General features: G+C 43.6%; 1 protein-coding gene across 2 annotated transcripts in view; it reads right to left on the bottom strand.

Annotated features, from left to right (window-relative positions):
• The window catches only part of THSD4 (thrombospondin type 1 domain containing 4), a 571839-nt gene that overhangs the window by 246391 nt on the left and 297867 nt on the right, over positions 1–27581 (bottom strand). The window lies entirely within an intron of this gene.

The raw sequence follows: 27581 nt of genomic DNA, 5'->3' as shown, positions 1-27581 counted from the left end.
ACTCACATTATGATTATCATTCCCTCGTCTTAGCTTAGATACTGGATCAATTTTTTTGCTTTGATCTGACTGCTTTCCTTTTTTCTGAAATAATGGGTTTGAGCTTCTTGCAATCACAGTTTATGTTATTTTCTTATGTGACTTGCTGCTTATCCTAAATCCCTTCCTTAACCCACCTTCCTGCCTGTCCACCTGGTTTGCATGGTCTTGCTTTTCTACCAAGAGTTGAAAGGTTCTTGTACTCTGGCCTGTTTATGTGGCTTCAGGCCCTTGGATCTGTTCTGGGTCCAACCCATTCTTTATTCTTTGCATATCTGGGCTTGCCCATGATGAACCAGACTTGGTGCCTCATTTCTTACCCTAGAAATAATACTGCCAGAATGTCTGTGGGGTAAGACGTTGATTCTGTTTCCCCGGATAAAATATTAGCATGGCCTTAGGCATCAAGGTCTTTAACAACTGACTTCCTATCATCTTCCCTATCTAGCTTTTGTTGTTTTTCAAATAAATTTTCCAACAAGAAAATCCATTTCTATTTTTCCCCATTAAAAATATAAAATAATAAGCAAGGATCACAAGAGTTGACCCCTCATTGCTATTTCCATGGCAAATTACTCCTAGCTAGAAGAAAGAATCTGGGCTCATGGGATGTTTTTTTGTTTTGTTTTGTTTTGTTTTTTTACACTCCTCTACATTCATTCATTCATTTGTTCATTCAACATTTACTGATCACCGGCTAGCTGTGAGTTTCTGTGATTGGGGCTGAAAATATAAGTAAGCCCCAGACAAAAACCCTTACTCTTAGATGTTCACTGACTGGTGAGGAAAGCCAACAGATAAAGGACCTTCCTTCTACAAAACAGGAAGGGCTATAAGGCAAGTGCATGGTGCTACAGGAGTTTAGGGGGAAAATGGAATATTCATTCCAGAAGCCATCAGGATTGACAGTGATGGTGATCTTTTACGGAAAAGGTTGTATTTGAGCTGTGCACTAAAGGACAACTAGAAATTAAACACAGAAAATATGGAACACTGTCAATAGAAACGTCTTTCACCAAACCCTTAATCTCCAAGATGCCAGAAACAAGTTGGTTATAAAAATGATACCTAGCTCAAAAAGAATGTTTGAGAGAAACACACATACACACAGAAAGGAATAAAGACATTAAATAATGGCTATTTGACAATAAAAAAAAAAGCATATATAGGTTGGTCATGCTGGGATGGTATATCTCCCACTGCTGTGCTGTCTGGGGCAAGCATAGGAAAAGACCACGCAAGCAAGCAACACATGGTTCCGTCCGCAGTGTGACTGTGTTCTTCCTAACCCTGGCCAATCTGACAACCATTGGCCTCATCTGGGCAAACGAAGACCGGGTCCACTTGTCCACTTGGCACACAGGTCGTCTCCAGGGCTGTGTCCAGCACCTCGAGGCACTGAATATTTATTAAAGAAATTGATGGGTGGGGTGCCTGGATGGCTTAGTAGGTTAAGTGACTGCCTTTGGCTCAGGTCATGATCCCTGAGTTCTGGGATCAAGCCCTGCACTGGGCTCCCATCTCATTGGGAAGTCTGCTTCTCCCTCTGACCTTCTCCTTTCTCACACACTCTTTCAGTGTCTCCCTCTCAAATAAATAAATACATAAAATCTTTAAAAAATGAAAAGAAAGGAAGAAAGAAACATGCATGAAGTCATGAACGCAGGCAGCTTGAGGGTCCTGTGGCTCCTGCAGACAAATCGTGGCTCCGGGGCGTCAGGGCCCTCCCACGCCTGGATTTTTGTATTTCTGTTTCCACCCTGTGTTAACATTTTGATTCTTCTTCTGCTGCATCCCCGAAACCATGACGACTGGAAGGTGATCTCAGAATATTCTGTATTCTGTGTCTGCTTGAGAAAGGACTCCTGGGGAGATACTTTTGTGACAGGAATTTTTTTTTTTTAAGATTTTATTTATTTATTTGACAAAGTACAAGTAGGCAGAGCAGCAGGCAGAGGGAGAGGGAGAAGCAGGCTCCCCGCCAAGCTGGGAGCCCAATTTGGGGCTCGATCCCAGGACCCCGGGATCATGACCTGAGCCAAAGGCAGCCGCTTAACTGACTGAGCCACCCAGGCACCCCTGTGACAGGGAATTTTTAAAAGCACACCCTTAAGACGGCTCGAACCACTTTTACTCACAGAGACTATTCTAGGGAACGCAGCTCTGCCTAGGAATGTGACCCAGAGAAAGTATAAATGTATCCAATGTTTTACTGAGCCCCAAATGGTTACATGCTATCGCCTCAGGTTTCTGTTTGTAACTGTGTCACAGAAGTAACCTCTGTTCGTTCAGAAGAAATACCTAAAATGCAACTTGCTCTTTTTCTTGCAAAACAGCATCCCTGGGGCAGAGCTACCTGTGGGAGGGGCCCACACACAGAATGTGAATGGATGGGGGGTGGGGGCAAAGAGTGAGGGGCTCTCAGATCAGAGCCCCAGTGACACTACCTCACACCCACTGGCACAAATGCAGTCCGACAGTCAGATGGTAACAAGCGCTGGTCAGGATGTGGAGAATGTAGAACCCTCACACAATGCTGATGGGAATGTGATATGGTGTGGCAGCTCTGGAAAAGAGCCCGGCAGTTCCACGAAAGGTTAAAGTAGAGCAAGCCTGTGACCCATCAACTCTATTCCTAGGTGCGAATCTCAGGGACACGAACACATACATTCACACAGAAACTCACAGACCAGTGCATGCAGCATCAGTACTCGTAACAGCCAAAAGACGAACACAATCCAAAGACCAGCAAATGATGATGGATAAAGAATCTGGCATGTCCATACATGGTTAACAACGCTAGCAAATTGATAGCGGTGATAGTCGTACAACCCTGTGACTAGAGTATAAACTATTGAATATGTGAATTGTATGGTACGTGACTTATATCTCAAAAAGGTGTTATTTAAAAAAAAAAAAAAAAAAGGGAGTAGGCAAGATGAAATACAGAAGAGAAGAAGGGGTAAAGTTCAACCATAAAGGGAGGGCCAGACTTTCCCAGGACCTGGGGAAAGAGGGGTCCAAGATAATAGCAGAGCCACTCTTGGTTTTTGTTTTACTTTTGTCGTGGGGGTGATCTATTCTTAAGTAACCCTTGGGAAACTATAAATCTATGCTGATATGGCAGGGATGCGCCACACGTGGCTACTGAGATGTAATGATCAAAAATGCAATAAAATGGAAAACTTCCTTCCTCGGTTACATGAGCCACTTTGCAAGAGCCACATTTCAAGAGCTCGGTAGCCCCAGAGTGGTTCTCGGCCATCCCACAAAGTAGCTATGGAACAGAGCTATCATTTCATTCTTATCATACAACACGGCTCTTGATGGCTCATGTGGCTACTTGGTGGGGTGTCGATGACTTCCCACCAATCCTCTTGGCTCTCTCTAAAGCCTAGACTTGAACTCTTCCAGCACTGTCGCAGGTAAGAATCTAGGCTCAGGCCAAGGAAAAAGGCAGGTCCCTGCAAAGAATGAAGCCCTGGTCAGGCCTTCCACGATGGCTGTGTCACTTGACACATAGGCATTGCTCTGTCCTGCTGGGATATTGGATTTTTTTTTAATTTCTTATAAAACAAAAACAAAAACAAAAAACAAAGCAAAGAAGGAAAAGAACTATAGTATTGTTTTTATAATACCAGTGGAATAATAAACAACTGTTTAATGTTCTGAGCTGGGAGATTAAGCCCCGAGGGAACTAGAAGGGAAGATAAATCAGTATTTACCAGTAGTCCTTACCCCATGTTATAGTAGCTTAAACTTAAAAACCCACGTTTTTGGTGGCTGCCTGTCCTTATGCCCGCATTTCACGGGTCTCTTGCTCTGGCAGAGAAATAATCATTTCAGAAGCAGTGGGGAATACCTGAACGATGTCCGTTCTGTATGTTTTACTGTCATCTTTAATAGTTACTGAAAGAGCAGGGACTGCAGGAAAACACCGCCTGATCGAAATCGCTCACCCTTTGTCACACAGCAAGCCATACGTGTCAGTGGGAGTCAACCGGTATTACTAATAAAGCCATGGGGCCAGTAAAATGAAGAGGAATTTGCTAGAAGGTTTGCTGAACTGGACAGGGGTCCTGCCTTTCACAGATAGGCGTTAAGCCTCAAAAAGAGAGACATGAGCAGTCAGTCGTCACTTGTGCTACACAGACAGAACCCGGACCTCCACACCAAAGGAAGAACACGCTGGGCAGAAAATCTACCCTGTGTTCAGCTGGTCCAGCCACACCCCTAGTTTCTCAGCCACCGGGGAAAACAGCAAAATTCCATCTCCAGAGAAGCCAGAAGAAGGTCTCAGTAGGGAACATGGAGCCAAAAAACCCATCTCATTATAGAACATCGGCTGGATGGCCCGAACGGCAGATTTCCTATTGCATATTGAAATATTCATGGGTATCGCCCTCCCTGGGGTCGCCCATAAAGATCCTTCATAAACACTAAGTGAATAAAATTCCCGACACCGTCTCCATGGGGGATGTATATTAAATAGTAAGCTTTTCTTATCAACGGGTAAGGCTAAGCCCCGAGAGGTGAAATAAGTTGTCTTAAATCACAGCGTGCCGGGAGGAGTCCAGGTGCACTGGCATCTGAACCTGCTTTGTAAAACCTCATTATAATTGTATAGGATATGACAAGAAATGCCATCATTATACAAAGAATTTTGGAAGTTAAGCGGTTATTTAATCAAAGTCACTTAAATGATTTATGGCTGGAAGGATCAAAGAATTAATGTTACAAAATTAAGCAAAAGCCAAAATGAAAGCAGTGGCAGGGGTGGGGAGAGAGGAAAGAAAAGGGTGTGGGGTAAGGATTTGGTTTTCCCACGTTTTAATTCCTCTGTGAAAGTGAACGAACAAATCCTTGAATATTTGCAATGAAAGTAAATGTCTCACTCCCCTGAGAGAAAGGGAAAATGCCAATAAAATGGATGAGGTTCAACTCAATGAGAAGACCCAGGCCTTCTAAGAGTCTCCTCATCCTCCCATCTTCTGCTAAGAGGGGGCTTGGGGGGGCTATTCTTCCATCGGTCCTCAAAGCCAAAAGCTGAGAGAAAGAGGCTGGCCTCGGCACAATACCAAATGTCCCTGAAAATGCCCACTGTGGTCAACCCAGCGGCCAGTTCCACAAACCACCCACAACCAGCACCACTCTCTTTCCCTTCCTCCGTATCTCTCTTGCTTCCCGGAATTTGGCCCCCTCTTCCCCTGACTGGCTGTACTGGACCTAGCTGCCATGTTGAATTTCTTCTCATGCCCGCTCACACTCCTCCCCTTGCTCCTTAGAACAAAATGGGACTCCATCACACCACCAAGCACAATTACACTCCTCCTCTGGTATCAGAGCCTGGCATGTGGGAAGATAGATGTTTATTCCGTTCCAATAAAAATAAAAATATCTGCTTCCCTGATGGCCAACTGTGGTAAATGATGAGCACTCTAGGTGTCCATTCATAACACAAAAGCTCTGCTCGCTCTCTCTAAGAGGATCCTCCCTAGGCCGCAGGTGAGTTGGGCCCGGAGAGAGACCATGGTCCAAATCAGAACACGAGGCTGGGTTGCAAGGAAACTTGGCTCTTTTTCACATCACTCTAATGTCTGTTTGTAACCCAGGCAGTATCACGCACACCTTCCTGCCCCTGCTCCCCAGCCCTTCCCGTGATAGCATCTCACGGCAAAGGCCCCCTCTGACCACAGCTCACAGAGCCCCACCCACACCCTCTCTCTCTAGCTGCTTTATCCTATTCAACTTTTTTTCAGAGCAGTTATCGTCACGGACACCCTGTCTGCCTCTAGAACACAAGCTCCATGAAGGCAGGGACCTCTGACGTGGTCACTGCTGTTCCCGGTGTCTGTCCTTGCAGCGGCCGCACAGTCATTGCTACGGAATAAATGCCTGGGATGAACAACTGTATGGAGAACATTTACCAAGTACCTGGTCATAATGTCTACCATCACTGAGTGCTGAGAGTACCTTCAGCAAGCTCCCTGGGTATTCCTTCAACACATGCATTCTCTGTCAATGGGTACTACTCCATCTTTAATCAGTAGAAAGTCTCTTGCAGCAAAGCCTAACGTCAGCTATGGACTTTGGGTGATAATGATGTGCCAGAGCAGCTCTATCTATCAGTTGTAACAAACGTAGCAGATGGGGGAGGCCAACAGTAGGGGAAGCCATGCATGGGTGGTGGGGGGTATATGAGAGATCTCCATACCTTCTTCTCAATATTGTTGTGACTCTAAGTCTACTGTAAAAAATTAATTTTTTTTTTTTTGAGAGAGAGAGAGAAGGAAAGTACAAGTGGGGGTGGGGTGGGGAGCAGAGGGAGAGGGAGAAGCAATGCGGGGCTCGATCTCAGGACCCCGGGACCATGACCTGAGCTGAAGGCAGACCTTTAACCAACTGAGTCATCCAGGCGCCCAAAAAAAATACAGTCTTAAAAAAAAAGTTTCTTGCCCTAGGATAGCAGTGCCACATGTTCCTAGGATTATTACCTTACCTTCTCTTCTCACCAGCATGGGAAGCTTATTACTTCTGCCAAAATAGGTATTAGAACGGCTCCTACTGTGTTCATTTCATTTTTAAGAATATCCATAATATTTATGCACTGTGGCCTGCTGAAGAAAAAATGCTTTTCAAAGCCAATAAAACACCACAACAACCAGATTTAAATGCTTTCATTTAATCTAAATAAACCAGTTCTGTAGCTTGGTAGATAAGTTATCCAAATAGGTACCAGATGGTAAGCTTTCTGAGGAAAGTATCTTCAGACCTCACACTGAACCAGGACCAACTACTTTTCTTTCTTCTTTTTTTTTTAGAAGAATGCAACTCGACCATTCTCTTATACCAACTACTTTTCTTAATGAAGAATCCATTTGAAGTTCTCAGTTAATTTCCTATCAAGTGGTTTCTATGGACTAGAGGGTATGGTGTGGTGTCTAGGTGGTGAAAGCAGCCAATATCATATATGGGTTGGAATTCTAACAGACCCAGGCTGTTCCTGTAGAAGCCACGTTACTTCTGGAATTGATGTCTAGCTCTGCCACCCATCAGCCATGTGAAGCATCTTGCTGAACCTCTGAGAATCTAAGTGTCCTTGCTGCCCAATGCCCTCATTTAACTAACACGGAATAATGGTTTGGCCTGGGGGTTGACTCTATCCCACTTTCAAGCTAATGAGTTAAACTCTTGCTGGTGGAAGACACGCGAATCCTGTCGGAGACAAAAGATGTCATGCCTCCTAGCCCAGCAAGCAGTGTGGACGTGAGCCTCAGGCCCAAGCCCACAGGAAGACAAGGCAGAAGGGTCCAGACACGTGGTGCATGTACAGTGACTTTGCACCGCCACTGAGGGACCCTGAGCTTAGGGAACGTGCTGCTTTTAAAGCAAGCACTAAGCAAGCCTGCTCTTTGTTCTGGAGGTCTTTCTATCTCACTTCTCAGGTTTACTCACTGAAAACCCACCCTGAAGAATGGCTCAGGTAAAAAAGCAGTCATGGCCTCGTATTCTTGGCACAGACATGGAAGACCACGAGGGAAACAAGGAGGGCCGCCTCCCAATATTCCTATGATTAAACTATGCCCACGGCGCCTACAACCTGGTACCCAGACATGCTATCTCTCTCTCCCCTCTCTTTCTCTCTGAAAGACATCCCCCCCCTTTTTTTTAAATCGAGCACCACTCAAAGAATTCTAAAATGTTTGAGATGGAAAGCATTTTGGAAACCAAATGGTTGTGAAAGTTTAGGAAGCTATGACAAATTATACACTCTGTTTTCCTTCAATGAACAGAGAAGTGTTTCATATAATGTTAGGAACCAAAGCAGGATCCTAATTTGTTTTCTAATATGTGAAAATACTTTACATATGCATGCTATTTTTCTGTGTTTTACAAACTCTGCAATGAAAAGGTGTAATAGCACCTCTATTCAGAAGGAAAAAAAAATGCAATGTTCTAGTCCAGTCCCTTCACCTCACAGATGAGGAAGTGGGAAGCAGCCAGGCCAAATGGCCTCCCCCGGATCCTTGGTGGGCTCTTTGCTGAGCTGGTGTTAGACACACACCCTCTGATTTCCAGTTCTGTGGCTTGTGCCTTCAGAGGATTGGCGAGGAGCAGCAGGGCTGGGCATGGAGGGGCTAGCCAGGGTGACCATGACCCTCTGAACTTGGGCAAAGCAGTTGGTTACATGTTGAATGACTCCCGGAAGCTGGGCTCAAGTTCATCTGCCCATGACTACGCTGGACACGAGAGAGAAGATGAGTTCCTTTAAGCCTGAGCTTCTTATAGTAAGCCACTCACTGTTAATAGTTGACAGCCAACAGACATGTGGCTTAACCCAAGGCAAAACAAAGCCCTGAGACTCCAGTAGGCAGGACTGAGGTTGAGCTCTGGCACAAACTCCTGAACGGTTGGCTTCAGCCTGAGCTATCTGAATTACTTGTCTAGACAGTTCCCATTTCACTGGATAATTAAGTGGTCCTCCCGCTCCCAGAGCAATGTTCACAACTCACATAACATGTCTTTCTCAGTCACATACTTATCTCTCTCTTCTCGTCCCAGTGTTATTTTCAAATGACATTTCTGTATGCCGCATTTTTATTTTACTTTTTGGTGGCAATGACTTTGACATTCCTTCTTTCAGGAGTAGAGCCCAATGCAAGTTATTAGAAGATCTGATTGGGGCACGGCTTGGCTGAGTCAGAATACGCTGGATGGAGCATCTTGGGGTTTCTCTCTCAAAGTCTTACAATGTAACTCTGGTCCTGCTTTCGTAGGGAGTGCATTTGGGGAGGGCATCTGGCTTTGTCACACCAGTTATATACAACTCAAGTTTATATTACAATGCTGAGTGGGCTCAGTCCGGGCTGAGACCAAAGATGTGAGCCTTGCCTTCATGGGGTCTGGGGTCTCGTGGGAGGCAGACCAAGTCTGCAGGGGCAATTCATTGAGGTAACTGCTGAGGACCACATGCCCCACCCCCCACCTTTCAAACTCCGGGATAACGAAGGGAGCAGGGACACTCTCAGCTAAAGTGTCCCCAGCTGAGAACACAGCAGAGGGAAATCTCAGTGTGGCTGAAAGGAAAACAAACAGCTGAGGGTAGGTTTTCAATGTGCACTCCTGAAAATCCTCGTGTTCTGCCATAGAGTGTCCTAAAAATAGTAGTTGACGGGAAAACTAAGGACTGACTAAAACCTATGCAACTCTAGGACCAGAAGTCACCAAAAACAATGAATTGGTTCCTGGGATATAATTTAATACTCCAAGCAGGAAGCTTAGCATTCTAGAGTCTAGTGTCGGCCTCAGGGGATATTAAAAAAGTACAAAGAGCAGAGAGTGGTGTGCCGGCCTGTGGGTGTTGGGCCAAGATGAGGAAGCAGAGCTCTGAGCCCCAGGGCAGCCACTGAAGGGTACAGGAGGAAGGACAACTTCTCAGGGTCCTGAACCCTGCCAGGCTGAAGGTCTACTTCTGGAGGAGCCCTAGACAGACATGCATTTTTAATCTGCTTTCAACAGATCTCAAAAAGGTCCTGCCAATGCAGCCCTCTCCTGAAGGGTTTTGGGGTTTTTTGTTGTTGTTGTTTCTTGATTTGGTTGGTTTAGGTTTTGTTTGGTCCTATGGAAGTTTATAGTTCTGCCTCCATGATTCCAGCTCTTCCGCCCTTGGAAAACGCACAGATGCAGCGATCTCACTTCCGGGGTACACCGACATCATTCCTCCTGTTACCAGTCACTTGTGAAGGAACCGATGTCCCGACAACACAAGTTATCCCACAATCGGTCGCACCTCCCAGGATGGCTGAGCCCAGGACACAAGCCCCATGAAGCTGGCAGAAAGATCTGGCCATGGTGGGGGATCTGCGTCTGTTCCAGGCAAGAAAGACAACCTGTTTTTCAAGAAACCATCAGTGGTGGAAGTGAGAAAACTAAAAAATAATGGGGATGATGGGGTACAGTGGGACTTTTGTTTCCTCCATGCAACCTGCAGGTTTAATGTTGTTACATTGTTATAATGTTATATTGTTTTGTGTGGATTTCATCGATTTTTCATAACCTCGTGTTGACATTCTTGTATGGGAAGGAATGCCCAGTGTTGGCCCTTCTGCCAGATGAGACCACAATCTGGACAAACTAGGCTTGTCCGGCAAAGGAGTTAGAGAGTACAGCCATCCCATCCAGAAAAACTTCCTAGTTCTTCCAAGTTAATGGGCTGCTCCTCTTGCACGAACATGGGGAAGAGTGAGGGATCAGTACAGGCGGTACTTACCCTGGGCCTCAACAGAGCGTGTGGGGAGAGGCGCCAAGCAGGTCCACCCATCCCGCTGGGTAACGTACTGTCCTCAGAGACATGGTGAATGATGTGGGTTACAGAAGGAAAAAAGCCAAAAACCCAAATCCTGCTTGCACAAGAGATTTGGCTCCCAAAGCCTAACCCAGTGAATGTGCAAATGGCAGTCAGGAATAAAATGGGTATATGCTAAGTAGATCATACAGATTACAGACCTTGCACAGGGACCAAGTCCTGACACTGGGCAGAGAAGGCGCCTAATACATTCTTCCGAGTGTAAGAAAACATTCTGTAAGACTCTGTGGGCATAAACCACCTTGAGAAAACACAGGCATTTTTTTTTATTTCTCAAAAAAAAATACCCGAAAACACTTTGACCAACTTAACCTTTTTTTGAAGATGGATATTAGATGTCTTTGTTGTTTGTCTCTCAGAACAAAATGATTCTGTTTACACAAAGAAAATAACTGGCCCAAACTCGAGCCCTCTGGACAGTCCTCCTTGGACCTCGTCATTGAGCCCAAGCTGATCGTTATTAATCACTTTGGGGCTGCCAGAAGCTTCCTGCCCTTTCCAAATTGTGGTACTTCCCTTTTGTAAGATCAGGTAACTGTGTTATTTGGCTGTTCATTAAAATTTGCCTTACCTATTTGAAACATATTTTTCCATCTATGTTTCTGTTCCCATACAAACTCGAACCACTTAAATTTCCTCTACTTTTGCAAAATTTCATTTCAAGGTTGGACGGCTTTGATTTTTAAGCTTTTGCTTCTGTGCGCCACTTTTCCATTTTTTTGCATTTGCTATTTTAATCACAAACCCTGCCCCCTGTTTGATTTGGCTGTCGACTTCTGGCTGGCATTTCCCTCTCATCTTTCTCTTCTCTTCTAGATCAACTTCTGCCTTACAGCTCTTTGGTTTCCTTCCCCCGCACAATTAAGAGCATCTTTTTTTTTTTTAAGATTTTATTTATTTGACAGACAGAGATCAAAAGGAGGCAGAGAGGCAGGCAGAGAGAGAGGAGGAAGCAGGCTCCCCGCTGAGCAGAGAGCCCGATGTGGGGCTCGATCCCAGGACCTGAGTTAAAGGCAGAGGCTTTAACCCACTGAGCCACCCAGGCGCCCCAAGAGCATCTTTTTGTAAGTGTATGTCTGTTTCATTCACTCCCTGATGCTAAACAGATAACCAAATTCTGAAAAAGGACAGATTGCTGCTGCCACCCATGCAGAAGACAGTAGTCACGGGAGCAGAGTCTCAGCCGGAGGAAGGAAGAGGTGTCTGAGGACGTCTGAAAGAAGCTTCTGTACAAAACTTCTATACCACTTAACATGAGCCTGGAAGAATGGGAGGTTGCCCAGAAGGAGGGGAGCATGCTGGGGTAAAGGCAAAAACTGTGGTCAAATAGATTTCATCAAGATTAACATCCCCAGTGGTGTCACGTGGCTATCACTGGCCCCCTGACGGGATGTGACGAGAGAGGCACTTCACTTTGTGGTCGTCTTCCCCAAAACCTGTCACCCCAGTCCAACCATGAGAAAATCTCACACCAACCCAGTTGGAGGGCTCTTCTTCAACATACCTGACCATATTCCTCAGAACTGTCAAGGGCATGAGAAGTAGAAAAGACAGAGAAAATGCCACAGACCAGAGGAGGCTAAGGAGCACGGGGACCTAATGTGACGCGGGATGCTGCCGTGGATCCCAGAACAGAAAAACGACAGTAATGGAAAAGCTGGTGATCCAAATCAATGACCTCTAGAGCTTAGGTAAAGTGATGCGCCAACATTGGCCTCTGAGTGTTGATAAATGTACCCTGGCAATGGGTGACGGGAGGGGTTGCCATCGGGCAGAGCTGGAACTGCCTGAGGCGGGCCCAGAGGCTCTCTCTACTGTCACTGTGTTTTTTCTCTAAGTCTACAACTGGTCCAGATTTAAAAAAACAAAAAACGAAAAAACTTTACTTAAAAACCCAATCCAAACCATAAGTTATTCTCAAACTCCTCGCACTTGGGCTTGAACTCCTGGCTCCATTTTTTTAAAACTTTTCTTTTCTCCATCTTCTACAATTATTTGCCCACTTTGCGAGATAGACATCTGACCTCGGTGTTTACACCTCCAAAACTGGGGCTCCTGAGGTCACGTGACTTAATTAAGCAGTCCTTGTATCTTTCATCTATTCTTCTGCGCAGATCAACAGCAGTGACCGTCCTCACCTTTAATCGTCTCCGCTTCCATTATCCTGCACTCATACACTCATTCAGTTCCTCCAGCATCGGACCCCAAGCTACCCCTCCAGATGCACTGGTGACTTAGGGTCCCTGCCCTCAAGTTATCAAGAGAAAGAAAGGTGAAATTCTTCATGACTTGCTCATCATCAAACAAGGGCAAGTCCGGGGGCCTTGCTGAATCAGAAATGTACGATTTGCTCTGCTATTCGGAAAGCCTTCACTTTCCACCCCATTTCTCACCATTCTTTCCTACCTCTCCCTTCCCTCCCTAAGCCGAGACCATGTTTTATGCCCCCTAAAGTCGTAACTGACTGAGTAACTGGATCCCACAGGCTGTCTGCAATGGTGAGTGCCAGTATGAACTGGTTTTTCATGGTCACAGCATACAGATTCCATTTTCCTGTTTTGTGTATGATTTTCCTCTGTTTAAAAAAGATAGGAGGGTTGGCAGATTCAGGGCTTCTCTTGGCTTTACTGTGTGATCTGTCCCTCAAAACTCTCAATTCAGGGCCTAGGAGCAAATCAATGGGCTGTGACCCTGAAGGGTGGCATTTGGGGGAAAGGGAGGCTAGAGGTCACTAGAGAGAGTGACTGAAAATGCACCACAGTCCGGGAGCTGCCGCAGCTCCTTGCATGGATGGGAGGTAGAGCGTCCCTGAGTCAGGCCCCGGGGCAGGCTAATGGAGCTCTGCTGGCTCGAGGTCTTCCCAGTACAAGGAGGGATCGGCCTCATTTTCATGTAGGGACCAACCTCCTAATGGGTGGGCTCGCCATCCCATGGCAGAGTAGTTCCAAAGAAAGACCAGGTTGTGAGGCCTGAGCCAAGGGGGTGCCAGGGAGGATAGTAAAGAGTGGTGTGCACCCGAGTCAGGGTGGAAATGCTCTCTGAGCCATAAACACCCTCAGGTCCTGGCTGTGGTCTAGAGAGCCTTGACCTGACTCTTGTCTAACCCCCGACCGTATCTCCAACCACACTCCCAGCATTTGTTATGCTTCGGCAACACCTGTCTTTCTACCTATTCCTCAAACACGCTGGGACATTTCCTGCTGCCTCTGCACATGCTGTTCCCACTGCCTGGAACAGTCTTCCTAACGTATCTTCACAAGGTCTCATGCTAAACCGCGCACCCCCACACCTCCTCCTCAGACAGGGCTGCTTCTCTCCCAGCAGTCAAAGTCCCCCCACCACCCTCCATCCAGTACCATCACAGGAACCTATTTTCATGGTTTCCAAACTGAATTGGCTTATGGCATTCTTTACGGGCTGAAAATATTTTCATGGTAAACCTAGACTGAAAGGAGTATATGATAGTTTCATTTATTAAGTAGTTAGGTCCAAACAACTTCATACAACAGTTTTCATAGGCTCTGACAGATACTGTGTTTCCCTAAAATTTTAAAATTTCCTGTGGGATCCTGTGACTTTACTATAGTCCCCCAGGGTACCCAGGCACACAGTGTGGGAATCATGGCCCTATTTTATCTGCTTCACGGCATTTTTCTCTAGCTGAACAACCATGTCACGTGTTCACTGCGTTTTTGTCTGGTTTTCCCCATGAGGAGGTAAGCGGGGGGTGTGCAAAAGCAGATAACCTTGCCTCTCTTGTTCGCCTACATATCCACAAAGCCAGGGGCTGAGCAGAAACTTGGTAAATATTGTCTGAGTGACAATGAAACAAAATGGGAGCTCATGGAAAGCTTCCCAGCGAAGGGGACACGTGACCTAAGCCTGGGTGGGGACAGAGCGAGCCACGTGAGAGGTGGGGATGGGGATTCCGAGTGTGGAGAGTGGGGCGTGGAGCTGTCTGACTCCCATAAACGCCCACCCCACGGGAGAGTGTTAGGACCCTCTGCGATCAGTGCCACCTCATGATGATTCCTCCCCAAGGAAAGGGTGTCCTGTGAAGAGAGAAGCCAGGGTCCTCCGCAAACCTGGTACGCTCACACAGACGCCGTAACCTACTGGAGCCCCCCAGAAAATGGACTCCTGGCTTAGTGTTGCTTCATTTTCAGCAACACGTGAGACGCACCCTTACGGGAAGATTCTGCCCCAGCCTGATGGGGGTTTGTTCACATCTCCTGTGCTATTTGTACCCTGTACTTTTCTGAACTGCATACATTCACTCAACTCAGACTGTATCGATTCACTTCTATACACCATCTATCCTATAATGCATATGGTATAGATTATGATCTATACTGTATGTAGCTATATATTATTATATAGCATGTTCGTTTACTTGACTACAAATTCCCCACGTAGGACAGTAGACTTCTGACATGGCACCCGGCTAAGAGGAGGCCTGAAGGGACAGCACGTATGATGTCAGGAGTGAGGACTCCAATATTTGGCCATTTGTCAGAAAGACCTCATTTTTTTTTAAAGATTTTATTGATTATTTGAGAGAAAGAGAGAGTGAGCACAAGGGGCGGAGGGGCAGAGGGCAGGGGGAGAAGCAAGCTCGATCCTGACACGGAGCTTGATCCCAGGACCCTGAGATCATGACCTGAGCCAAAGGCAGACACTCAACCGACCGAGCCATCCAGGTGCCCCTGGAAAGACCTTATTTATAAGATGATTTGTCTTTTTTCTCCACCTCTCCTGTAAAATGTTCTCTAGCCTTTTTCTGTCTAAAGATGAACAAGAACCTGAAATTATCTTCCGTAAAACATCTTGCCACTATTCAATATAAAACGTATATAATAGGGGCACCTGGGTGGCTCAGTGGTTTAAAGCTTCTGCCTTCGGCTCAGGTCATGATCCTAGGGTCCTGGGATCGAGCCCCATGTCGGGCTCTCTGCTCCGCGGGAAGCCTGCTTCCTCCTCTCTCTCTCTCTGCCTGCCTCTCTGCCTACTTGTGATTTCTCTCTCTCAGTCAAATAAGTAAAAATCTTAAAAAAAAAAAAAAAAAAAAAAATATATATATATATATATATATATAAAATATATCATGATCTAATCCATCATTCTTCTAGTCTACTGTTTCGGGTCTTCTTACGTTTTACTTTCCAATGCTTTAATTATATTTGTCCTTTCCTACCCTCTTTCAAAATTCCTTCATTCCTCTAACTTGTGAAGTGTAAAACTTGATACATTATTATTGTACACAGTTAATTTCAAGCTGGAAGATTTTAAAAAGGTTTTTTTAATTGTTCAGTCCTCTGTACTTGCTTTTGGATGAGATGGTGTGTTCCTGTGCATCTGTGATCCATGATGACCTCAAGCTGTTTTCCTCCACAGAAATTCACAAAGAAACACAACCTATTATTTTCACTCATTTCCCCACCCTAATTTTCATGAACTTCCGTGTTCCTAGTTAATTTCAATAGCACATAAAAAGTGTTGAGATGTATTTTTAAATGCCTTCTGAACTGACCCGTGTTCTATACAAGCACCTCTAAACATCTCCAGACTAAACGCACAGACTTGCCCTGATTATGCACCATTCCTTTCAGTAACTATATCAACTCTAACGATCACGCTATTTATCCCTGTACAATGGGGCTCTAATTAAGGTCCAGTTCCCACAAATGTTCTGGAATTTTATGAAAATATTTCTCTCTGAGATCGGTATCGTGGATTAGTTCTACTTTATTCCTAAAATCAATCAATGTCAAAGGCCTCATTCTCAGTTTTATATTTAAACATGTTCCACATTCCTGGGCAGATCTTAAACACAGTTAAATAGGTGTGTTCTCTGCATGATCTGTTCCTTCTTTGGTGGCAGAAATTATGTAACACGAGTTAAACAGAGGTGGCAGAGACAGGAAGGGAAGCCACAAAGATGAATCCATGACACCAACACAAAAAGGATCTTGGAGGTTTGCAAGGTGCCAGACTGGAAAGGGTTGTTTGCGTCTTTAATTCAAATCTGCCTTCAACTACCAGCTATTCAAGAGACTCACAAGAGTTAGGGAGTTAGGCCATTGGACACTAGATTGTTATATCAGCTCAGTCATGAAATTCCCTTGCTGCACTGAAATGCCCTCTCCAAAGATGGCTGATAATGACCTTGGCATTCCCTGGTCTGAAGGCAGCCAACAGCTCATGTTGGCGGGACTGGAAAAGACAAGCACAGAAGAGAGAACGGTGGGGGGTGGGGGGGAGAGATGACAGTGACAATGAACAGCATACAGGCCTGGAAGCCAGACCAATCCACTTTGGGCAAATCCAGCCTCTGCCATGTACTAGCTGCATGACCTTTAGTAACAGAAGCTCTTCCATGTGAGTCCCAGCTTCTCTCTTTGCAAAATAAGGAAACCAACGTTTACCTCCCGAGTTTGTACAGAATAATCAAAATAGAAAGTTTTTGGTACACTGAAAGTACTCAATGCATGTTCATTGCTTTTTCTCTCTTCCTAGCTCCTCAAAATAAAAAACAAAGCAACAACAGAAAACAGGAAAACAAAAAGAAGGAACCATCCACAGCTTTGGTGATTTTGGTTCTCACACCGACTCATCACCACTAACAATTTTACTATTATAAAGGAAGAGTGGTGCTAGTCACCTAAGACATAGAGCACCTGGCCCTCAAATTGCCTAGTAGGTAAAGATACAGGAAATGTTGTATATGGTATCCTAGGTGACATGGCAGAAAAATATCAGGGACAATATGTGCTTTGAAAACTCAGTGCTAGAGAGACCACTGCTCCATGCAGAAAGCCAAGATGCAAGGAGGGGACAAGCAACTCTGGGCACCAGGAATTATGATTAGACCAAAGAGTTTGTATCTGGAAATAATGAGAAACAAGGTGGAAAAGGTATGGTCTGTTTGGTCAATACCAACCTACAGCACTTCATCTGTCATGGCTTCAGTACTAATGAATGTTGTTGAACTTGGTCATGAAATGAACCAAAGTCATGTCATGAGATTAACCTGGCTGCCGGGAACAGGATTGATGGAGAAGGTGGGAACCTGGCGCAAAGGGAGCGCTCATGGTGGCCACTGCAATGTCTAGAAAGCCGAGACGGCACCTGAACCAGGAAGGGGGGAGGTCAGTGGTCATGGGAATGAGAGGAAGTAGTGATTCTAGAAAGAGCCTAAAGGAGCACGAACATTAAGAGAGGCAGTCATGGGATTAAAAGATAAAGAGAGAGAGTGAGAAACTCTCTGATCCCCAAGCAGAAAACACTGATTCCTCACGACTATCAGTAAGATATCATCAACATAGGAGCACGGCTGGGATGAAAAAATTTTAAATATTCTAAAATACATTGAAGGCACCTGTTCACAGAAGGAATTTTGTGGGTCTCAACTTGCAATGGACCCTAAAATGTTGGCATTTTAATTAGGTGAGAAATAATCAGCTTTCTCAATTAGAATGAGTTGTTCGCCTCTTAAAGCATGATAAATTACAATGCTATACGGATTATTCCCCTGGATTCTTTCTGATTAGAGAGTGTTACAAAATTTAATATTGTTCTCAGTAATATAATCCACCAGCAGAATTTCTATCTATTAAAAACTACTTAATTATTAAATTTGAGTGAGTATTAGATATCTATCACCCACCCATGCTGGCTCCATGCTGTTCCCAGTTAGGCTGAGTGCCTAACTCATTATAAAATCAGCCTACACCCACTCTTTCCTGGTGAAGAACTGAGTTTATTTTTTTTTTAATTTTGTTCATTTATGTATTTATATATTTACTTTTAGAGAAAGGGATAGCAAGCGTGCAAGCACAAGCTGGGGGAGGGGCAGAGAAAGAGGACCGTAAGCAGGCTCCACGTCCGGTGCGGAGCCCGACACAGGGCTCGATCTCATGACTATGAGATCATGACCTGAGCTGAAGTCAAGAGTCAGATGCTTAACCGACTGAGCCCCCCACATGCCCCCCAAGTTTCTTTCAAATATAATTTAAACTCAAATATGTTTAATTCCTCACATTGACATTTCCATTGGCTTTTACTATGCATTCCACCCACGCAGAACATCCAGTGGCTAATCCTGAAGCAATCTTCTAGATTCTACTTCTCAGGGCATCGAAACCTTTCCTTTTTTTTTTTTTTTTTTTTTTTTTTGGACAAGGGTGCTCAAAACCCATTATGCCTATCCAACAAATGAGCAATCTTTCCAGCCCCATGGTTTTAGTCAACGACTGATCAGCACATGCTGATGAACAGGAAGAAAACACTGCAAAAGACTGCAGAGACCATAAGATCTTCCAACCCAGTGCGGCGAGTATGGCTCTTCCCCAGGGAATTTCAGTCCAAAGAGATTCAACTTGATCTCTGTATACAGGACTCCTTGAACAAGGAAACAATGTAGTATGCCCTACAAAACGGATTTAAATATGCGAGCTCATATATTATTTACATGGATATGCAAATTTCATGGACGTACATGCTTTCATCATATAGCCATACTCCCTTCTCTTCTCCTTATTGGAAGACAATTAATTTGTCACCCTGCTCAGGCCACAAAGCTTCCAGCAAATGCTCCAGGAGTGGTTTCTCTCATTTGGGTTGCTAGACCCCAAGTGGAAAGGGGGTGGGAGTCACGGCACGGTCTTTTCCTTTCTCCAGTATTGCTGGTGCTTCTGGGTCACTTCTCTCCCCTTACCCTCCCATTTATCCCTTAGGACAGAATCCCAGTTTTATTTCATGCATCAGGGTGCCCCAACTAAATGGCTACAGCTTCTACCCTCTCTTGCTGCTAGGGGCGTCCAGTAGGAGATGTCAGCAGAAGTTGCAGGATGAGTTTCTGGGCATGTTCTTTAAGGAGAAGCAGGCAGTGGTGAACTTTTCTTCCCTTCCCTTCCTTCCTCCACTGCCTGGAATGCAAATCTGTCAACAGACATTCCGGCAGCCACCTTGGACCCTGAGGCAGCCTGAATGAAAGCTGCATCCCCAGGGTCATAGAACAAAAAAGCCAGAGGCACTTAGGATCCTCACTGCCTACACCCAGACTGCTTGAAGTAAGAAAGAAAAAAAGGGGGAAAAAAAAGAAAATCTTTTTGGGATTATACCATGGTTATTCTGAGTCTTCTGTTCAGGCGGCTGATTCTAATCCCAAGGCATATAATACTTCATCCCAACACTTTTTTTTTTTGTACACAGTCAATTTTTAATAGGAAAAACTTATTTTTTATACCAGAAGTAACATTAGGAAGACAAAGTTGTAGTTCAGGTATCACTACACATTCCTAAATTCTCTCAGTTCAGGGGCGTCTGGGTGGCTCAGTGGGTTAAAGCCTCTGCCTTTGCTCAGGTCATGACCCCAGACTCCTGGGATTGAGCCCCACATCGGGCTCTCTGCTCAGCAGGGAGCCTATTTCCCCTCTCTCTCTCTGCCTGCCTCTCCGCCTACTTGTGATCTCTGTCAAATAAATAAATAAAATCTTTAAAAAAAAAATTTATCTCAGTTCAGCTTAACCAACCAACATCTCGTCTCGGATTCACACCTGACAAGTGCTGTTCTGAACTGATCCGTAGCTTCAGAAACCGAAGAATGGTATTAACTGTCATCCACTCCCCTGCCACGGGAGAAGCCTCTGCTCCAAGCGGAGTCAGCACGTGGGCTGCTACGGGGAAGATGGGAGTGTGAACCCCAGTAACCCCTCTGGAGGACACACAGACAAGGCTCTGTCCTGCTTCCTTCCAGAACCTGAAGTTCTCATTGGCCCCTCTAGTGACTCTCCCAGAGGCTTCAACAAAATGCACATTTTTTTTCTGAAGTGAAACCTCATGAAACACTGAGAGATGAGATGTGTTGTAGGAGAGTCGCTGGGGGTAGTGAGACGTGTTTGTGAAATAAGGCGTCAGACTTTCTCCGCTATGGCCCACAGGAGAGGTTCCTAAACCCAAATCCTTTTCTGTTACAATGATAATAATGTTACCCCTCATTTTAATCCTTTACAATCTCTGCAGTCTGCGGATTTCCTGAACCAATAGCTTGGGCATGTCCAACTTGATTTGTTGGGTATCAGATCCCCTGAGCAAAGAAAAAAATGCTTCATTTTCTCCTATATCGTATTTCTAACAAAGAGACACTATACTTTCTAGTATTTTTGGTTTCATTTAGGCTACAATTTGGGAGGGACTGGATACTGGGGACCATCAGAATGGACCAAGGTCCATTCCTTTCTTGGGGCAGACATCTGCTCTGGGAGAGGCTGGCTAATGGGCCATCCCTGTCTCTAGATTTTCACAGTAGGGCTGGAACTGCTCCAAGCAGTAGGAGAGGCGGTGCTCCATTTTAACAGTCTCCAAAATAACCCAACGATTCAAGTTTATGGTGTGGAAAGCAAGGCCGGGTTGCTATTGGCGGCTGTCAACTTGAATTGTTAGCAGCTTCTACCTTTCGAGGGAACTGTGACTTAGGTCACACATACCATTTCTTCTCCCTCTTCTCGAAAAGCAGTAAATTGTCTACGTGCCCCGGGCCTCCCTCCTCTCAGCCGTCATGGGCCTTAGCCAGGTCAGCTGTATCAATACTTTGGAAGGTGCGTGGGCCATTAAGTGGAAATTCAATGGAAGTCTCTCTACCAGCCCTTCACCAGACACATACACTGCCTCCTAGGCCCTGAAAGGGAAACATATGCCAAAAATATGTCGATTTACAAAATGTTTTCATATCTTTAGGGTATTTTATTTCTCCTGCTTCTTGTGACATAAATAGCATGTAACCCTGACCCCAGGATTTTTTAATAACCAGCTGTGAAATTTCACTAGCACTGGCATAAAATCAAGAGCTGAAAATAATTCACCCCCATGTATGGGGGCTTCTGTCCTCCTCTGATGGGGCTTTGATTTGGTAATGGTTTATAAAGCCACTCTTCTTCCTGAGCTGAAACAGAACTTAAAAGAAAAATATTGAATTCACTACGGGCAAGAATCCAGACAGTATTTCTTTTGGGGGTCCATGGTGTGGTGGGGGGAGGGGGAGGGAGGTCAGACCATGGAAGAGTAAAGGGGAAACTGTATAATATATAGTTAGCTTGCCTGAAAGATTTTTAAAATATTTAATTAACATTCAGGGTCCCGTTGGGCTGGAGAGCTGTGTGTGCTTTATGCTAGCCTTTGCAATGCCACTCTGGGGCTGACCCTGATTTGGGACCTCTGCTGCATTTAGGTAACAAAGTTTTCCAGCTTGGAAGGTGAGATTAAAAAGGAAAGGATGGAGAGAGAAATTAGTTTAGTCCTTTCTTTTTTTTAATATTGGCATTCCTCTACTTTATTATAATTTTAAAAAAATAACATCCTCCTCCCGACAAGCTCGGTTTGCAAATAAAAACAGTAGGTGCAAGTTGAAAAATAGTTTACCCTGAATTTTTTTTTTTTTTTCACTTATAAAGATTCAGGTGTGATTTTGAAAGTCTTCCCATACTGGCAGGCTTAGGCATGATTTCCTTAGAAATTCACACACACACACACACACACACACACCCTCTCCCCGTCTTTAATCAAATTAAAGTTGGATTATATCTGGAGGTTCCATCACTGAGATGCCACTGGAAAGCAATGTTGAGACCTGGGGCGGGCGGGGTGGGGGAGGTTAGGGCTACTAGGTACGGCCACGCCCTTTGCGAGCACTTCCAGCAGGAGCCTTCCGCTGTTAGCACAGGACAAGTGCAGCGGCCGTGCAGGGCTGAGCTCCCATCCAGTGTAACTTCTGATGAGCCATGCTGTGCTCTGGGGCCAGGTGGCCACTCTGAGCCTCCCTTTCCTCAGTGATAATGATGGCAACAGCCCTTCCCTCACAAGGAGCTGTGGTTGACGCGATAGACCATCTGTTAAAGAGCCAGCAGGGTGAACAGCTGAAAATATGAGCTCAACCAGTCTTCACCCTCTGGATGAAAGAAGCTGTCCTTAAGACAAAGAGAATTCATGCCACCAATTTCGGGCCAATTCAGTTATGTTCTTTGTTCACATTGAAGCATATGGAGTCCTCAGAGTAAAACTAAAGCCCGCATTTATATACTAATCTTGAGGCATTCTAGCCATAGGTCTCATACACAATATATCAAGTTCTTGGAGCCTCTGTTTATGCAGCTATAAACTAGGGATAATACTCAGCTCCATTTTTCTCACAGCTGATAAGATCACATGAAGGAATCTTGTTGTGTCTGCGGGGTGCTAGACAAATACAGGCTAATACTATGTTTGAGGTGGCTCCAGTCCTCACTCAGTGGAAATTAGTAAAAAAATTTTTTAAAAATCAAAGGAATATGCAAGCGAGAGGTATACGGAACACAGATTTGTCAGCCAAGCTTCCGAAGAGCCCAGAAGCTGTCTCCTAGCTACACACGAGACCCTCTAGCTGTCTCAAGAACCCAGCTATCGTCTCATTACCTCAGAGCACACAGAGTGTGATGAGGTGAGAGCTGCTTAGTGTCTCTGCTTTTATGCCAACCTACCAAGTCTTCCCAGACCATTTTTACCCTGAGTAACTGGAGCAGGTTTGTTTAAGACCAAGGAATGACCATATGCTTCAGAAATATCTTCTTGCTGCCTCCTCCCAGCCAAGACGCCCACCTGAATTCACAAACTTTTATTTGGAAAGTTTGATGGCTGGTGTGGTTTTTAGAGGGGCTATTTTACGCATTATAGTGATTAACCCTTTTTCAACAGTTCATTAACAGTTTCTGAAAAACATAAAAAAGACATTTCATGGAGGGCAAAGGGTTTAAACGTGGCATGCTTCAGGAATAATGCTTGCCACACACAAATCAATTCCTGCTACCAGGTTCCATGAATATGGAATTGATTTAGGGCTTATTTAAGAACAATGGAGAATTTTCCACTTTGAAGAAGACCCTGGGTTAACTCAGGGCCTGAGAAAAGAAAAGAAAGAAGGGATTGCTTCCTAGGTTTCTTGTTGGGTTTCTTTTCTGGTAGTTTTCTTTCTCTTGTGCTCAGGGAGGTGAAGCCAAGTCCTAGCCACTCTGCTTTCCTACACCTTTAGAACAGAACCTGAGACTCTAAGAACTGCCAGACTCCCTCAGACTAGTGGTGTATCACCCATCGTAGCTGTGGCTGATGAGAGCACATTGTTTCAGAAAAAAAGTGAACCTGTCAACATCCAAAGCATTAGGTGTATAATATCTGTAATATTTAAATATGTCTCACAGATCATGAAGATAAAGCAAACACTCCAAAAGGAAAACGTGCAAAGGACATGAACAGGCAATTCAAAAAGGAGATGGAAGTCACAATTGGGAAGAAATGTTCCACCTTACTAGATCTCAGAAAGAGGCAAACAAAAATAAGATACCATTCTTCAACTAACAAAATATGTAGATTCAGAAAATACGATTATGTCCAGTGATGTCCAGGGTAGTGGAAAAAGGCAAACTTTAATACGCTAGTAGTGGAACAGTGAATCCACCTTTCTGGTGACTTGGCAAGTGCCATAAAGATATTCACACTCCTTTGATCAAAGTAGTTCCTTTTCTAGGGGGTTATGTTGAGAAAATACACATACATGCATACAAAAGTGAATGTGGAAAGATGTTCACTATAGTACAGCCAGGTGGGAAACTGTTTCTATAAAGGGCCAGATACTATAAATTGACTGACAAGCCAGTCAATCTCTGTTGCAACTATTCAACTCTACCACTGTAGGGAAAAATTTGCCACAGATTGTAACCAATTGGGCATGGTGTGTTCCAATAAAACTTTACTTATAAAAATAAGTAACAGTAGGCTAGATTTGGCCCATGGACTGTAGTTTGCAAACCCATACAGTATCATTTATAATAATAATAATAATAATAGTGATAAATTTTTTAGAAGCCAGAATCACTTAATATCTAATATAGAAATGGTAAACTAATTTATTTCACGTAACTATTACAACTTCTTTTCCCTTTAGTGATTTGTGAAAATGCTTATGTGAAAAAAAAAATCAGGATACAAAACTGTAGGTTTAGAGTGATCCCAATTTTTTTAAAGGAAAGAATATGTAAGCATGGAAAAAGGATTAGCAAGAAATACACAAAGATTTTAACAGTAATGGTTTGAATTTTCTTTTTTATACTTCTCAGGATCTGAATTCTCTATTTGTGTGTTTTATTTTTTAAAATAGAAAAAAATGTTTTAGATGACAGAATTGGACTTCTGGTATGAATATAGTTGCATAAACCAGCATTCTCCCCCTCTTTCCTGTGAATATAATAAAAAAATGAGAACGAAAAGAAAAAGCTTACCATCTTCCATTTCTGGCAAAACCAGGAGACAAACACAATAAAAAGCAAACAGATTTTCCCTGGAGCTACACAGGAAGTAGTATAGAGAAGAGGAGGGAGAGTCTAGAGCATCAGATTTCAGAGACCCAAAACAATGCGCTTCTAAAGGGTGATGGGCACTCCTGAGAGGCAGACCCATCATCCACAAGAAGGGTTCACTGAAGGCAGCGAGCTGGGGAGCACCTAGGAGTAGATCCAGTGTCATAGGCCAGAAGTTCGTGCAATTGTGGGTCCCTTTTAAAGACAGATCATATATTTTAAATACAAAGTGAGGTACAAATGCATGTATTTAGAATGAACAAAGAATGGCTACTAAAGGTAAAATTTTTAAGCTGGTAAATTCTACAAACACCACTAAGATCCAGAAAAGTAATGTTTCTAACAATTAACTGCAACTTTCTTGACCCACCTCTAGAATATCCCTCCTCTATGACATGCCATCTCAAAATATTTTCTTTCCCTATAGTTTTTGGCAGCATCATCCTTGATCACCTCTTCATAGGATATAATTTTGTTCCCATGAGCTTTTGAGGAAATCTCCAGAAGATGAACTACAGACAAGGAAAAGATGACTGGGGAAACCACATCAGAATGACTATTTGGGCACTCTGAACAGACCTAACTGTAAATCTAAAACTGTAACAAATTTGAGTGTCATAAATTAGAAAAGGAAAAACAAACCGAAGAGAAGCAGAAGAAAAGAATTTATAAAAATAAAAGCAGGTACTAGTGAGTTTGAAATAGAAAATACTAGAACAAGCAAAACTAAAAAGTTTTTTTGGGGGGAAGACAGTTGATATGCTAGCTAACTCAATCAGAAAAAAATGGAGGAAACAATAAATATACAAAGGAAAACATACAGAAATAACTACAAAATCTAAGCAAACTAAAAGAACCATAAAAGACAACTTTGCTAAATTCAGAACAAATACATCTGAAAACCTAGATGAATAGGTAATTTTTGAAGAAAATATAATTTTCCTAAGCTGATACCAGAAAGAGAGAAAATCTAAACAGACCAGTTTTCATGGGGGAAAAAAATAAGGAAAGCTGACAAACAGCCTCACCTCCTAGAAAGTACCAGATCCAGCTGGTTGCCTACAGGATTTCCACCAAATTTCAAAGAGCAGAAAACCCCAATGTGATTTAAACTATTCTAAACATAAAAGTTGAAGAGAACTAAATTTCCTGATGTGTACAAGAACAGAATGCAACAAAGATTTCAAAAATAAAGTCCTAGACCATCTCTTATGATTACTCAGGCAAAAATCCTAAATAAAATACTAAATTATCAAGAGTTTAGCTGAATTACTTCATGGTAGTGTTGCCTTGGCGTCCATTTGTTTGGCAAACTGGCCTGCAGGGATTTTAAACGAACTCTAGGCCCTCATGCAAGCTCGTGACCTAGACAGCACCCCAAAGCAGTGGGCACCCCAACGCACTCCATCTACGTACTCTAAGAAAGGCATGTGCTGTGGTCCTACCTCTCTCTGTCTACACTCTGCCTTGACCTCCTTATGTGGCTCCTTGAGGCAAGCTATGTACTTCCTCCAGGACCTATGAGTAATAAACATCTCTGTTTTGATTTCTCTTGTGGTCTGTTGTTGAACTGTGGCTCACCATCTGACACCCTGTGCTCCACTTAATAAATGTTAATTTAATGAAATCATAACACAAACAGACATTAAAAGAACAACACAACCTAATTAGGTGGAGTTTATGCGAAGAATACAAACAGTTTAATGTTAGGAGGCGCATTAATATAATTCAGCATATGGACAAGTTTAAGGGGGAAAAAGCACAATGTAACATCTACTCTTGATAAAAATATTCAATGATATAAAAATGTTTCCTTAACATGACACAAATAAACCAACCCCTGCTTAAGAGCTTGCATCATGCTGAAGAGAGAAATACAAACAGCATCTTCAGTAAAGTCAGGAACAAAACAAAGATACAAAGACTTAGCTCTTATCTAACTTTGTACAAGAAGTAGTAGCCTATATAATTAGATAAAAAAAAGAAACTCGAGCTAAAAATATTGATTAGGAAGAGGTAAAGTTATCACTACTTGCAGATGATAGGGTTACACACCTGAACACCCAAAAGAAAAAGTAATTTAAAACTACAGAAATAATAGTAGAATAATAAAGATAAATAATAAAAAGAGATAATAAGGCAGAAAAATTGTATAGAATTCAATAACTTTCAATATTTACAAACAATTATCAGACTGAAGTTATAGTGGGGGAAAAAAGATCCCACTTACAACAGCAATAAAAAGATAAAATACACATAAATCAATTTAAGAATGTGGAAGTCACTTACAAAAAATCTTTAAAATAGGGATGCCTCGGTGGCTCAGTCAATTAAGCATCTACCTTCAGCTCAGGTCATGATCTCAGAGTCCTGGGATCAAGCTCTGCTTGGGGCTCCCTGATCAGTGGAGAGTCTGCTTCTTCCTCTGTCCCTCCCCCTGCTTATGCTCTGTCTCTCTCAAATAAATGAAATCTTTTTCAAAAATCTTTAAAGTATTCTGAAGGACCCAAAGGAATATCTGAACAAATGGGAAGTCATACCGTGCCCTTGAATGGTATACATTTAACGTGATCTTATTTTAAGTGAGTTTCAAAAGTTTTCCCCTTGAAACTACACAAATATCTACATGCAAGATTCTGTGCTGGGCTTCAGGAAGCCTGCAAACACAAGTCAAACAAGAAGTGTTCCATACCATGTTACATGAGGCCTCACATTCTTGTTGGCAAACTCTTGTGATTGCAACTATCAAATTATTTTTTAAAATCTATGTATACAGAGATTCAGGTGAGGCAACT

Source organism: Mustela erminea, chromosome 5 (genome assembly GCF_009829155.1).
Source record: "Mustela erminea isolate mMusErm1 chromosome 5, mMusErm1.Pri, whole genome shotgun sequence".
Classification (NCBI taxonomy): Eukaryota; Metazoa; Chordata; class Mammalia; order Carnivora; family Mustelidae; genus Mustela; species Mustela erminea.
Note: the sequence above shows the minus strand (reverse complement) of the source record. Positions and strands in the feature narration are given on the sequence as shown.